The 12,433-nt window shown below is 36.2% G+C and overlaps 1 pseudogene; it reads right to left on the minus strand.

Moving 5' to 3' along the window:
- Window positions 1-3,591: 3,591 nt before the first annotated feature.
- Window positions 3,592-3,744, minus strand: LOC147998236 (U2 spliceosomal RNA; annotated as a pseudogene).
- Window positions 3,745-12,433: the final 8,689 nt, after the last annotated feature.

The raw sequence follows: 12,433 nt of genomic DNA on the forward strand, positions 1-12,433 counted from the left end.
AGAGAGTTTTCTGATCCCGATTTAAGATTTTTACATGGTATATGTCTAGAAAATTGTCCGTTTCATTCACATTGCCAGTTTTGTTGAATATAGGCTTTTTAGTAGAATCTGATGGTTTTTTGCATTTCCTCAGATTCTGCTTTTATGTCTTCCTTTTCACTCCTGATCTTGTTAATTTGTATACTTTCTCTGTGTCCTCTGGTTAGTATGGCTAAGGGTTTATCTATCTTGTTGGTTTTGTCAGAAAACCAGATTCTGGTTTTGTTGATTCTTTGTATAGTTCTTTTTGTTTCTACTTGTTTTATTTCAGCCCGGAGCTTGACTATTTTCTGCCATCTACTTCTCTTAGGTGTATTTGTTTCTTTTTGTTCTTTTTGTTTTAGGTGTTCTGTCAAGGTGTTAAAGTATGCTTTCTCCAATTTCTTTTTGAAGGAACTCAGAGCTATGAGTTTTCTTCTTATCACTCCTTTCATTGTGTCCCATAATTTGGGTATGTTGTGCCTTCATTTTCATTAAATTCTAAACTCTTTAATTTATTTTTATATTTCTCCTTTGACAAAGTTATCATTGAGTAGATCATTGTTTAACTTCCATATATATGTGGGCCTTCTGTCATTTTTATTGTTGTTTAAAACCAGCCTTATTCTGTGGTGATTTGATAGGATGTATGGGATTATTTCAATGTTTGTGTTTCTGTTGAGGCCTATTTTGTGACAGACGATATGGTCAGTTTTGGGGAAGGTACCATGTGGTACTGAGAAGAAGGTATATTCTTTTGTTTTAGGATAAAATGTTTTATAAGTATCTGTTAAATCTATTTGGTTCATAACTTCTGTTAGTTTCTCTGTCTCTGTTTAGTTTGGTTTCCATGATCTGTCCATTGATGAGAGTATAATGTTGAAAGGGATTAATATCTCACACTATTACTGTGTTAATGTGCAATGTGTGCTTTGAGCTTTACTAAGGTTTATTTATTTATTTATTTATTTATTTTTATGAAAGTAGGTTCCCTTGCAGTTGGACTATAGGTAATCAGGACTGAAATTCATCTTGGTTGATTTTTCCTCTGATGAGTATCAAATGTCCTTCCTGATCTTTTTTTGATAACTTTTGGTTAAAAATCGATTTTATTTGATATTAGAATGGCCACTCCAACTTCTTTCTTGGGACCATTTGCTTAGAAAATTGTTTTCCAGTTTTTACTCTGAGATAGTGTCTGTCTTTGTCACTGAGGTGCGTTTACTGTATTCATCAAAATGAGGGTTCCCTTTATGTATCCAGTCTCTTAGTCTATGTCTTTTTATTGGGGAATTGAGTCCATTGATATTAAAAAATGTTATGGAGTAGTAATTGTTGTTTCCTGTTCTTTTTGATATTAGATGTGGGATTATATTTGTGTGGCTATCTTCTTTTGGTTCTGTTTCAAGGAGATTAACTTCTTGCTTTTTATAGGGTGTAGTTTCCCTCCTTCTGTTGGAATTTACCAGCTATTATCCTTTGTAGGGCTGGATTTGTGGAAATACATTGTGTAAATTTGGTTTTGTCATGAAATATCTTAGTTTCTCCATCTATGTTAATTGAGACTTTTGCTGGATATGGTAGCCTTGACTGGCATTTTTGTTCATTTAGGTTTGTATGACATCTGCCCAGGATTTTCTGGCTTTCCTAGTCTCTAGTGAGAAGTCTAGTATAATTCTGATAGGTAAGCCTTTATATGTTACTTGATCTTTTAACCTTATTCCTTTTAATATTCTTTCTTTGTTCTGTGAGTTTGGTGTTTGGGCTATTGTATAATGGGAGAAATTTCTTTTCTGGTCCAATCTATTTGGAGTTCTGTAGGCTACTTGTATGTTTATGGGCATCTCTTTCTTTAGGTTTAGTAAGTTTTTTTCTATAATTTTGTTTACGATATTTCCTAGCCCATTTAATTGGGAGTCTTCACAATCTTTCATACCTATTATTCTTAGGTTTGATCTCATTTTGTTTTGGATTTCCTTGATGTTTTGGGTTAGTAGTTTTTTGTGTTTTAGATTATCTTTGACAGTTGTGTCAATGTTTTTTATTGTATCTTCAGCCCCCGAGATTCTCTCTTCAGTCTCTTGTATTCTCATGGTGATGTTTGTGTCTATGACTCCTGATCTGTTTCCTAGGCTTTCTATCTCCCGGGTTGTCTCACTTTGTGATATTTTTATTGTTTCTATTTCCATGTTTAGATCCTGGTTGGTTTTGTTCAATTCCTTAACCTGTTTGGTTGTGTTTTCCTGTAATTCTTTAAGGAATTTTTGTGTTTCCTCTTTAAGTTCTTCTACTTGTCTACCTGTGTTATGCAGTATTTTTTTAAGGGAGTTATTTATGTCCTTCTTAAAGTCTTCTATCATCCTCATGAGGTATGATTTTAAATCCAAATCTTGCTTTTCCAGTGTATTTTAGATATCCAATATTTGCTTTTGGGGTAGAACTGGGTTTTGATGATGCCAATTAGTCTTGGTTTCTGTTGCTTAGGTTCCTGTGCTTGGCCTCTTACATCAAATTGTCTCTGGTATTACCTTGTCTTTCTGTCTCTTGACACGCCTATAAACCTGTGTTTCAGCACTCCTGTAGGCCTGTTTTCTTCCACTCAGACCTGGGAACAGAGAGCTGCTCCTGCATTTTTGTGTCCTGAAGCCTCCAGGTGATCTCTCAGGTCTATTGGTGCTCCTGGCTTTCAGTTCTGGGCTCAGGCAGAAACCAGAAAGGTTCTGTCTCTGACTGCATCTAGGTTCCTGTACCCAAGGGGCACTAAGCATGTTCCTCTTTGGCCAGGAATGTGAGCAGAAGTGGCAGTCTCCTCTCTGCTCTCAGGGTTGTCTGCACTTCTGTGAGTCTAGCTCTCTTTCGACTGGCTGGTTTTTTCAAACTCCAAAGAGTTTGCTTCTGAAAACCCTATTGACTCTGCAGGTAAATAGAACTTATTTTCAGTCCATAATTCAGAAATTATTAATTTTATATTTCATTTCTTTGGCATAGAATTTTGCTTAATTACAGTCCTGCTATTCCATTTGTTTTAGAAGATAAGTATCCTTAAGTACAATAACTAAATTTTATTCTCTAATATATTTTTCTCAAGTTAAACGTTTGTCTTTTATGTACTAGATGCTCAATCAATACTGGCATTAATTAAATCAAATTTTCTATCTATGTTTGAGATTAATCATCTGTCAGGTTAGAAATTTAATTCATTTTTCCATGAGAAATAATCCAGATGTTTTTTTTTTCTTTTTAGTGGTTAACACTTTATATTTTTCTTCATTGCATGTGTTCTTTCTGTTACATCTCTCACTTTAATGAGTTGATAACGTCACCAAATGGATTTTGGTTATATCAGAACAGGTATGAGTAGGAAGTAACTTGAATTCCTTTATGATACATATAAATATCAAATGAGTTTCTAACATAGGAAACAGGGAGTTAGTGAGGAAATTGAAGTTATATTCTCTGACACAGTGAGAAAGGAGTGCATTTAGAGTAATACAGTGTTCTTCAGAAACATATCTATCTAATTTCAACAGAGAGAGAGAGAGAGAGAGAGAGAGAGAGAGAGAGAGAGAGAGAGAGCGCTGCACACATGCAGCTTTACTTTAGTGCATATATGAATAATATATTTGGAGATAGATCATTTTTATCTCAAATTGATTATTTTCTCAGTTTAAAATAATATATAGCTTGCTTTTACACTTGATCTTAGCCAAAAGGCCGAGAAGCGATTATAGCTTGCTTTTATATTTGTCCATATCTTTAAAGTGAGCTTTGTTCTTCTACATTGAAAAACTGTAAAAACATAATTGTATTGATGTAGAGATCTATAGCAAATTTAATTAGTGACTCTGCATTAATGCTAACCACTGCCTACTAGCATGTAGACTTGCAGATGCAAGACCAGCTTCCTTTCTATTTTCATCTTGCTTATCTTCTTTACCCTAACTTGGTATCTGTGCAACGTCAGCATGATATTGAGCCTGTTTTTCAGATTCTAAATTCACAAATTTGAATGTCATATATTTTAATTTACCTTCATTCTGTGTTTGTTAGTATATGACTGTGTTTTAAGGTAGAAGATAATATTGATGTAATGTTCTCCATTCTTTAATCCCTCTTTCTTTACATATGTGTCTTAATGTGTGTACTACTCCCTCTTATTTTCAAGTTGATTACAGTAATAGTTATGCATTATAAGGACTAAATAAAAAGTCAGATATATTGTGACATGATACATAAAACCTTACATGTTAGTAATATTTTTTAAATCAGTATTTATTTTGTTTAGTTGGGGTGCAGGTTTTTATATTTGTAATAATGAATGTAAACTCCTATGGTTTGCATTTTTTAACCATACTTGAAATTGAACATTAAAACCAAAGTAAAATATACAGTGTGTTTAGTTTTATACATCTTATGGTATAGAAAAGAAATTTCTAAAAATATGGATTACCAAGAGCTAATATTTTTAATCAAACAAAATATAAGTTGAACTTCCTTAAAGGGTAAGTTAATATAAAATGCTCTTTACTATAGGGATTTTAATAGTCCAAGCATTTGATTTTAAAAGCCCATAATCTAGGTATTGAGGTAAGAAGTAAATACTAAAACTGGCACAATTAAATGTACTTTTCAGTAAGTATAAACATTAATAAGTACTTGACTTTGGGCAAGAGCAATAAAGTCATGTCTTTTGATGATAAGGGGGAAAATCCTTTCAAATTAATTGTCCACGTATAGTTTTCCTGCCTGCAGAATGTGCTGGGTAAAGGTGGCACAAAACTTGTGAGAGGACCAAGCAATGGTTATTCCAAATTGAGAGCCACCAGAGGCAGCCTATGCCTGACATTGTCTGAAGAGCCAGGAACCAGAGGCAACATAGCCCAGACACTTGGAGGAGAACCGAAAACAAACAAACAAAAAGGCAATAAAGTGATGCCTAATGGTATTCTTCTAAACTTGTAGACAATATTCTAGAATAGTTGTCATCAGTAAGGCTTCATCCATCAACTGATAGGTGCAGATGCGGGGCCCCTTGGCCAAATGTTAGGCAAGTTTTGGAAATCTTGTGAAAGATTCAGAGGAAAGATCACAAGAGCCAGAGGGTTGAGTCATGGACACCACTAGAACAAAGCCCATAGAATCAGCTAACGATGGCTCATAGGATCTCACAGAGACTAAACCAACAATTAGGGAGCCTATACAGGTCTGATCTAGATCCTCTGCATATATGCTATAGTTGTGTATCTTGGTGTACTTGTGAATCTCCAAACAGTGGGAGCAGCAGCTGTCTCTGAGTCTTCTGCCTGCCTTTGTGACATTTTCCCTGATACTAGGTTGTCTTATGCAGCCTTGATATGAGAGGATGTGCCAAGTAACTTGTTATGCCATCCTTGGTTGATATCCATAGGAGGCCTGCCCTTTTCTGAAGGAAAAAGGAGAAGGAGCGAATCTGGGAAGAGGGGTGGTGAAAGAAAGGAACTGAGAGTAGAAAAGAGAGGGGAAACTACACTCAGGATGTAATAAATAAGAGGAATAAATAAAAAAGAAAAGAAAAGAATGTACGAAACATAAGAAAACATGAATATAGCAACCATAACAATTTCCATCAAGTAAAAAGTCTTAAAGAATGGAACTAAATTATTATTACTTTTAGAATATGTATCATAAAGCTTATGTTAAACACAAAAGAAAAATAATTATCAGGAAGCAAAAACAGAAAGAATTGTGCTATTATCCACTTTTGTTCTTATAGAGAGATCATTAAAGGCTTTGTTAATTGCATTTTGTCATTCATTGTAATGTTGAAATTTTTAAACAACCTCATTATCAAATATATAATTCTACCTTTAATTCAGAATCATTAACATCCTTCCTTTTCTTCACATTTGAACCTCCTCCATGTCATTAAAATGCTTGTAATTATGCATTCATTTAAAGTTTTTATACACATAAGAAAGGTACAGGCTGACCAATAATGCTCTTCTTACCAACCGCTATAATCATTTATAGATAATCTACTTAGGATTTCCATATCAGATATTACATTAGTCAGTGCTCTCTAAAGCAACATAGCTTGTAGAATGAAAATCTCTCTCTCTCTCTCTCTCTCTCTCTCTCTCTCTCTCTCTCTCTTCTCTCTCTCTCTCTCTTTTTCTCTCCCACACATTATATGTATATGTGTATATGTGTATGTGTATATGTATATTCAAAAAAATATGCTGTCATGCCAGTGAAGTAATGAATATGTTAGCAAGGTTAGAGCATGCTGGCAACTAGCAAAAGCTTCCTTTTTCCATGTCCTTATATAAACACCCAGCAGAAGGTGTGGCCCAGATTAAAAAGGTATTATTACAGCCTCAAGATCCAGATCAAACATATGTGTTCTTACTTCAAAGGTTTGGGCTAGAAGTAGTTTCACCCATTTCAAACCAAGCCAAAATACTCTCCCAAAGGTTTGCCATCCATTTCTGGGTTGTAGCTCATTCCAGATGTATTCAATATGACAACCAAGAATAGACATTAAGGAAATGTTGCAAATTTATCTGATTTACCATTATTATTACTGTGAATGCTTTTAATAAACTAAAGTGTTACTTAATATGTAAAACAAACAAGATAGAAACTCATAATCAGACTTTTGATATATATATATACATATATGTAGAATTCTTACAAAATATGAAAAGAATAAATTAGAAACCAATATGATAATGTGGATTAATAGGAAACAAGTACAATAGGTATATTATATGAAAATTAAACATGCAAAAAGGATTCTTGGTTAAAGAGAAAAACTGAAATATGTAAAAACTTTTCAGAAAAGCAAAGATGAATGAATAAAGTTTTTATGAAGAGCATTTTGAAAAAATAGAATAGTGTTCTTGAAATCATGGATAATTCACTCTAAAACAAAACTATTGAATAATGCTATTGTATTTTACAAAGTGTACAATCTAGTTTAATGAGATTTATGTGTATCATAATATATGAAAAAAATCACCTTTGATTTTTAAAACAAGAGATACATCTGAGACTTTCTGGTTGCCACACCTAGTTCCCCATACCCCATCACTACACACCTCTGTTCAATTTTCTGACCTTCTGTACATCTCCCGTCCAGTCTCCTCCCATACCTAATCCTGTCTTCTTTCCCCTTCCCCACTTTTCTTCCCCCCAAGACCATCCTTCCCTCTATCTCTCATGATTAATTTGTTCTACCTTCTACATAGTATTGAAGCATGCACACTTTGGTCTTCCTTCTTCTTGAGCTTCATATGCACTTTGAGTTGTATCATGGATATTCCAAGCTAGTGAAAACTATTCTTAACAATAACAGAACTTCTGGGGAAATTGCCATCTCTGACTTCAAGCTCTACTGCGGAGCAATAACAACTGCATGGTATTGGTATAGACACAGGGAGGTATATCGATGGAACAGAATTGAAGACCCACAATGAAACTCACATACTTATGGTCACCTGATCTTTGACAAAGTAGCCAAAACCATTCAGTGGAAAAAAAGACAGCATATTCAACAAATGGTACTTAATTGAGTAGTGCTGGACATGTACAAGTAAGCAAATTGATCCACTTTTATCTCTTTGTACAAAGCACAAGTCCAAGTGGATCAAGGACCTCCATATAAAACCAGATACACTGAATCTAATAGAAGAGAAAGTGGGAAAGATCTTGGAACATATCGACACTGTTCAAATTCCTTAAACCAAAACCAATGGCCCAAGCACTAAGATCAACTCTAGACAAATGAAATCTCATAAAATTGAAAAGCTTCTACAAGACAAAGACACTGTCATCAGGACAAAACAGCAACCTACAGATTGGGAAAAGATCGTTACTAATCTTACATCTAATAGAGGACTAATACCAAATATAGACAAAGAACTCAATAAGTTAGACTCGAGAGAACCAAATAGCCCTATTAAAAATGGGATACAGAGCTAAACAAAGAGTTATCAACTGTGGATTCACAAGTAGCTGAGAAGCTCCTAAGATAATGTTCCCTAGTCATCTGGGAAATGCAAATGAAAACTACCCTGAGATTTCCCTTCACACCAGTAAGAATGGTTAAGATTAAAAACGAAGGTGACAGCAGATGCTGGCAAAGATGTGGAGGAGGAAAACCCCTCCATTGCTGGTGGTATTGCAATCTGGTAAAACCACTCTGGAAATCAGTCTAGAGGTACCACAGAGTATAGGAAATAGATATACATGAAGCCTCAGCTACACCACTCTTGAGCATATACTCAAAAGATGCTCCACCATACAACAGGGACACATGCTTCACTATGTTCATAGCTGCTTAATTTATAATAGACAGAAACTGGAAAAACCTAGATGTCCCCCAACAGAGGAAAGGATACAGAAAATGTGGTACTTTTACAAAATGGAGTATTACTCAGCTATTAAAAACGATGACTTCATGTGTTTCACACACAAATGGATGGAACTCAAAAATATCATCCTGAGTGAAGTAACCCAGGAAGGAAAGAACACATATGGTATATACTCAAGGCTAAGTGGATATTTGGGAAAAAAGCTTAGAATATCCATGATACAACAGAGCATATGAAGCTTAAGAAGAAGGAATACCAAAGTGTGGATGCTTCAGAACTACTTATAAGGGGGAAACGAAGTAATCATGGGAGATAAAAGGAAGTAAGGACTTGGGTTGTAAAGAGGAGGGGGAGAGGAAAAAGTGGACAGGATTATGTGTGGGTGGACATGGGGGAGATGTACAGAGAGTCAGAAAATTGAACAGATGTGTGTAGCAATGGGGATGGGGAACTAAAGTTAGCCTCCAGAAAGTCTCAGTTGCCAGGAAAGCAAGAAGATTCCAGGACCCAACAGGAATAACATTAGCTGAAATGCCCAACAAAGGAGCAAGAGAACCTGTAGAGACCATATCCAGAGTTTAGGCATGGCCCCAGTTGAAGGATGGGGCCATTCACCCATCTCAAAAATTTTAACCCAGACTTGCTACTCTCTAAAAGAAATACAGGCACAAAGAGTGGAGCAGAGATGGAAGAAAAAGCCCTCCAGAGTGCCCCACCTGGGGACCCATCCTATATGCAGGCATCAAAATCAGACAGTATTACTGATGCCAAGAAGCGCTTGCTGACAAGAACCTGAAATGGCTGTCCCCTGAGAGGCTCTACTGGAGCCTGACCAATACAGATGCAGATGCTTGCAGCCAACCATCAAACTGCAAGGAACATGGGGACCCCAATGGAGGAGTTAGAGGAAGGAGTGAAGGAGCTAAAGGGGTTTACAATCCCATAGAAAGAACAACAATATCAACCAACCAGACCTCCCAGAGCTCCCAGGGACTAAACCACCAACCAATGAGTACACACGGAGGGACCCATAGCTCCACTTGCATATGTAGAAGAGGATGGCCTTATCTGGCATCATTGGTCCTGTGAAGGCTTGATGCCCCAATGTAGAGGAATGCTAGGGCAGTGAGGCAGGAGTGGATGGGTTGCAGGGGAAGCACCCTCATAGAAGCAGGTGGGAGGGGTGTAGGATAGGCAGTTTGTGGAGGGAATACTGGGAAGGGGGATAACATTTGAATGTAAATAAATGAAATAACCTACAAAAATTTTAAAATTATAAAAGCAAGATGTTTCAGAACAATTATTCTCTGGCCTAGATTGTGTCTAAATTATGATTGATAGATCCAAAAATTTAGGTAACTACAATAATACCATGTTTATTCCATAAGATAAAAGAATATAGCTAGATGTGGTGACAGCACTCTAAATGCTGAGGCAGGATGATTTTCAATTCCAAGTTAACTTTGCCTATAAAATAAGATTTTCTTTGAAGCAAACAATACTGTAAGAATAAAAACTTGAAATTTCAAAGAAGAAAAAATGAGTCTACAAAATCCAAGAAGCTATAATTTTTAAAATCCAAAATATAATAACAAGAAAAAATCTTGGTAAAAAAATAGCAAGTGAAAAATAAGGGCAAAAAAGAATGTAATCATACAGATCATAAACAGAAACTGTGACGGTCAACATTAAACTAAATCAAAACCTGGAAGCTTGCTGCCATTCTTACAGTGAGGAAAATTCATTAGATTCAACCGTAAGGCAAAATGAATAGGAAAGAATTCATTCTAGGAATAAATGAGTAACAGCATAATGAGATTATTAGTGGCAGATGAATAAGAAATTTAAGGTTTTATTTTTTCACTTTTTTTTTTTGGAAAGTCAATTGTGTTGTAAGTGGTTTTGCTGGGGCAAACACACAATGGAGTGGTTTCCTGAATCAGACACAAGTGAAAGGACTTTTGCTAAAGCATATGTGTGAAGGAACATATTGCTGAAGAGGACACAGGTGAAAGGCTATGGCAGACTCAGGAAGAACATTTCACTGAGTCAGACACAGATGAAAGGATGTTCTGCTTAAGCAAGCATTAGGAAGGACACGTGATGCAGTCTTTTCTAACAACACACATGTATTGGACTGCTTCTCACTATGCAGCTAAGCTCCATTTGCCTAGACTCCATGAAGAGAAACGCACCAAAAATTTTCTGGTGATGTGGTGAAGATGTTTGCCACTTCTGCAGACTCTGGCCAATTGGCAGTGACTCACATGGAATTTGCTGAGACAAACTCATGTGCTGAGGCAAGACACCTGATGAGTTAACACTTATGGAGGACACATGATGAATCTTATAAATAAGACTTAATGAACTGGAAGAGAGGGTTTTTGCTAGAGCTAGCTGGGCAATGCTTGTTGTTGAGTCTTTGTTGATCCTTGCTTCATTAAGAGAGGCACAGCTGAGAATTGCTCCTGGTGTCCCTGCTTGTCTGAATGCCTCTTGCTTACTCCTGTGATTTCCCTGAGACCTGGCTGTTTGTGTTAGGTAGTTCCACTGCTGCTGTTATCCTAGCTCTACTGAACTGAACTGCTGGTATATCCGTGAAGGGTTTGCAAGTGGATAGAGCTGCTGCTGCTGACCTGTGAACTAAACAACTGGTTTCCTGACAACGCAGTTGGGATTTGCATCAGAGAACCATTTCTAAACAGGTCCACTTCTCCCATAGCCTCTCTTTCCCACTACCTCTAGTGGGTGGTAGGCAAGAAGGGTGGTTAAGACATTTAAGAACCATTGTTAACAATGAGTTCATGAAATTCTTAGGCAAATGGATGGAACTAGAAAATATCATCCTGAGTGTGGTAACCGAATCCTAAAAAATCACATGTGGTATACACTCACTGATAAGTGGACATTAGGCCAAAATCTCAGGTTACCCAAGATACAATCCAAAGAGCACATGAAGCTCAAGAACAATAAGCCCTTCTTATAAGGCAGAACAAAAAAATTCATAAGAGGCGATATGGAGGCAAAGTTTGGAGCAGAGACTGAAGGAATGGCCATTCAGAACCTGCCCCAACTGAGGATCCAGCCCATATACATACAGCCACCAAACCCAGACAGTCGTGCTGATGCTAAGAAGTTCATGCTGAGTGGGGCCTGATATAGCTGTCTCCTGAGAGGCTGTGCCAGAGCATGAGAAATACAGTGGTGAATGCTAGCAACAAAATATTGATCTGAGAATCGGGTCTGGTTGGAGTTGTTGAGAAAGGACTGAAGGAGCTGAAGGGTCTTGCAACCCCATAAGAACCAACCAGAGCTCCCAGGAGCAAAACCACTGCCAAATATTACACATAGACAGACCTAAGGTTTCAGTAGCATATGTAGCAGAGGATGGCCTTGTTGAGCACCAATGTGAGGAGAAGCCCTGGGTCCTGCCAAGGCTGGAGCCCCCAGTGTAGGGGAATGTCAGGGCCGGGAGGAGGGAAGGGGTGGGTGGATGGGTGGGGGGATATACTCATAGAAGAAGGGGGAGGAAGGAAGTGTTAGGGGTTTTATGGTTAGGAAACCAGGAAAGGGGATAACATTTGAAATATAAATAAAATATTATCCAATAAATAAAAAGAATAGGTATTGAAAAATATTAAAGTAACAGGCATAATCAAAGTAGAATTTAAATTAAAAATAAGTCTACTATACAACTAGAAATATATATGTTGCCAAATAATGTGACCCCAAAACTATTTATGTGTAAATATAATACTATAATATATATTGATATTTCTCATTGATTATACCAATTATATAAAACCATTAAATAAAATGTTTTCTAAGAATATCGAAGGTAGATAAATTTATACGTGAGCTTCTCAATAATTCCCATCTTATAAATAAATCAAGAATAAATAAAAATAAATTAAAATAAAAATTATAGTTTTTAATTTAGATAATTAATAATCCTACTTATATAAATTGCATCCAAGGAGAATATATATATATATATATATAACAAATATATATATATATATATATATATATATATTTGTTCAGAAAATATTTAGATACAG

Source organism: Rattus norvegicus, chromosome X, assembly GCF_021556685.1.
Source record: "Rattus norvegicus strain SHRSP/BbbUtx chromosome X, alternate assembly SHRSP_T2T, whole genome shotgun sequence".
NCBI lineage: Eukaryota > Metazoa > Chordata > Mammalia > Rodentia > Muridae > Rattus > Rattus norvegicus.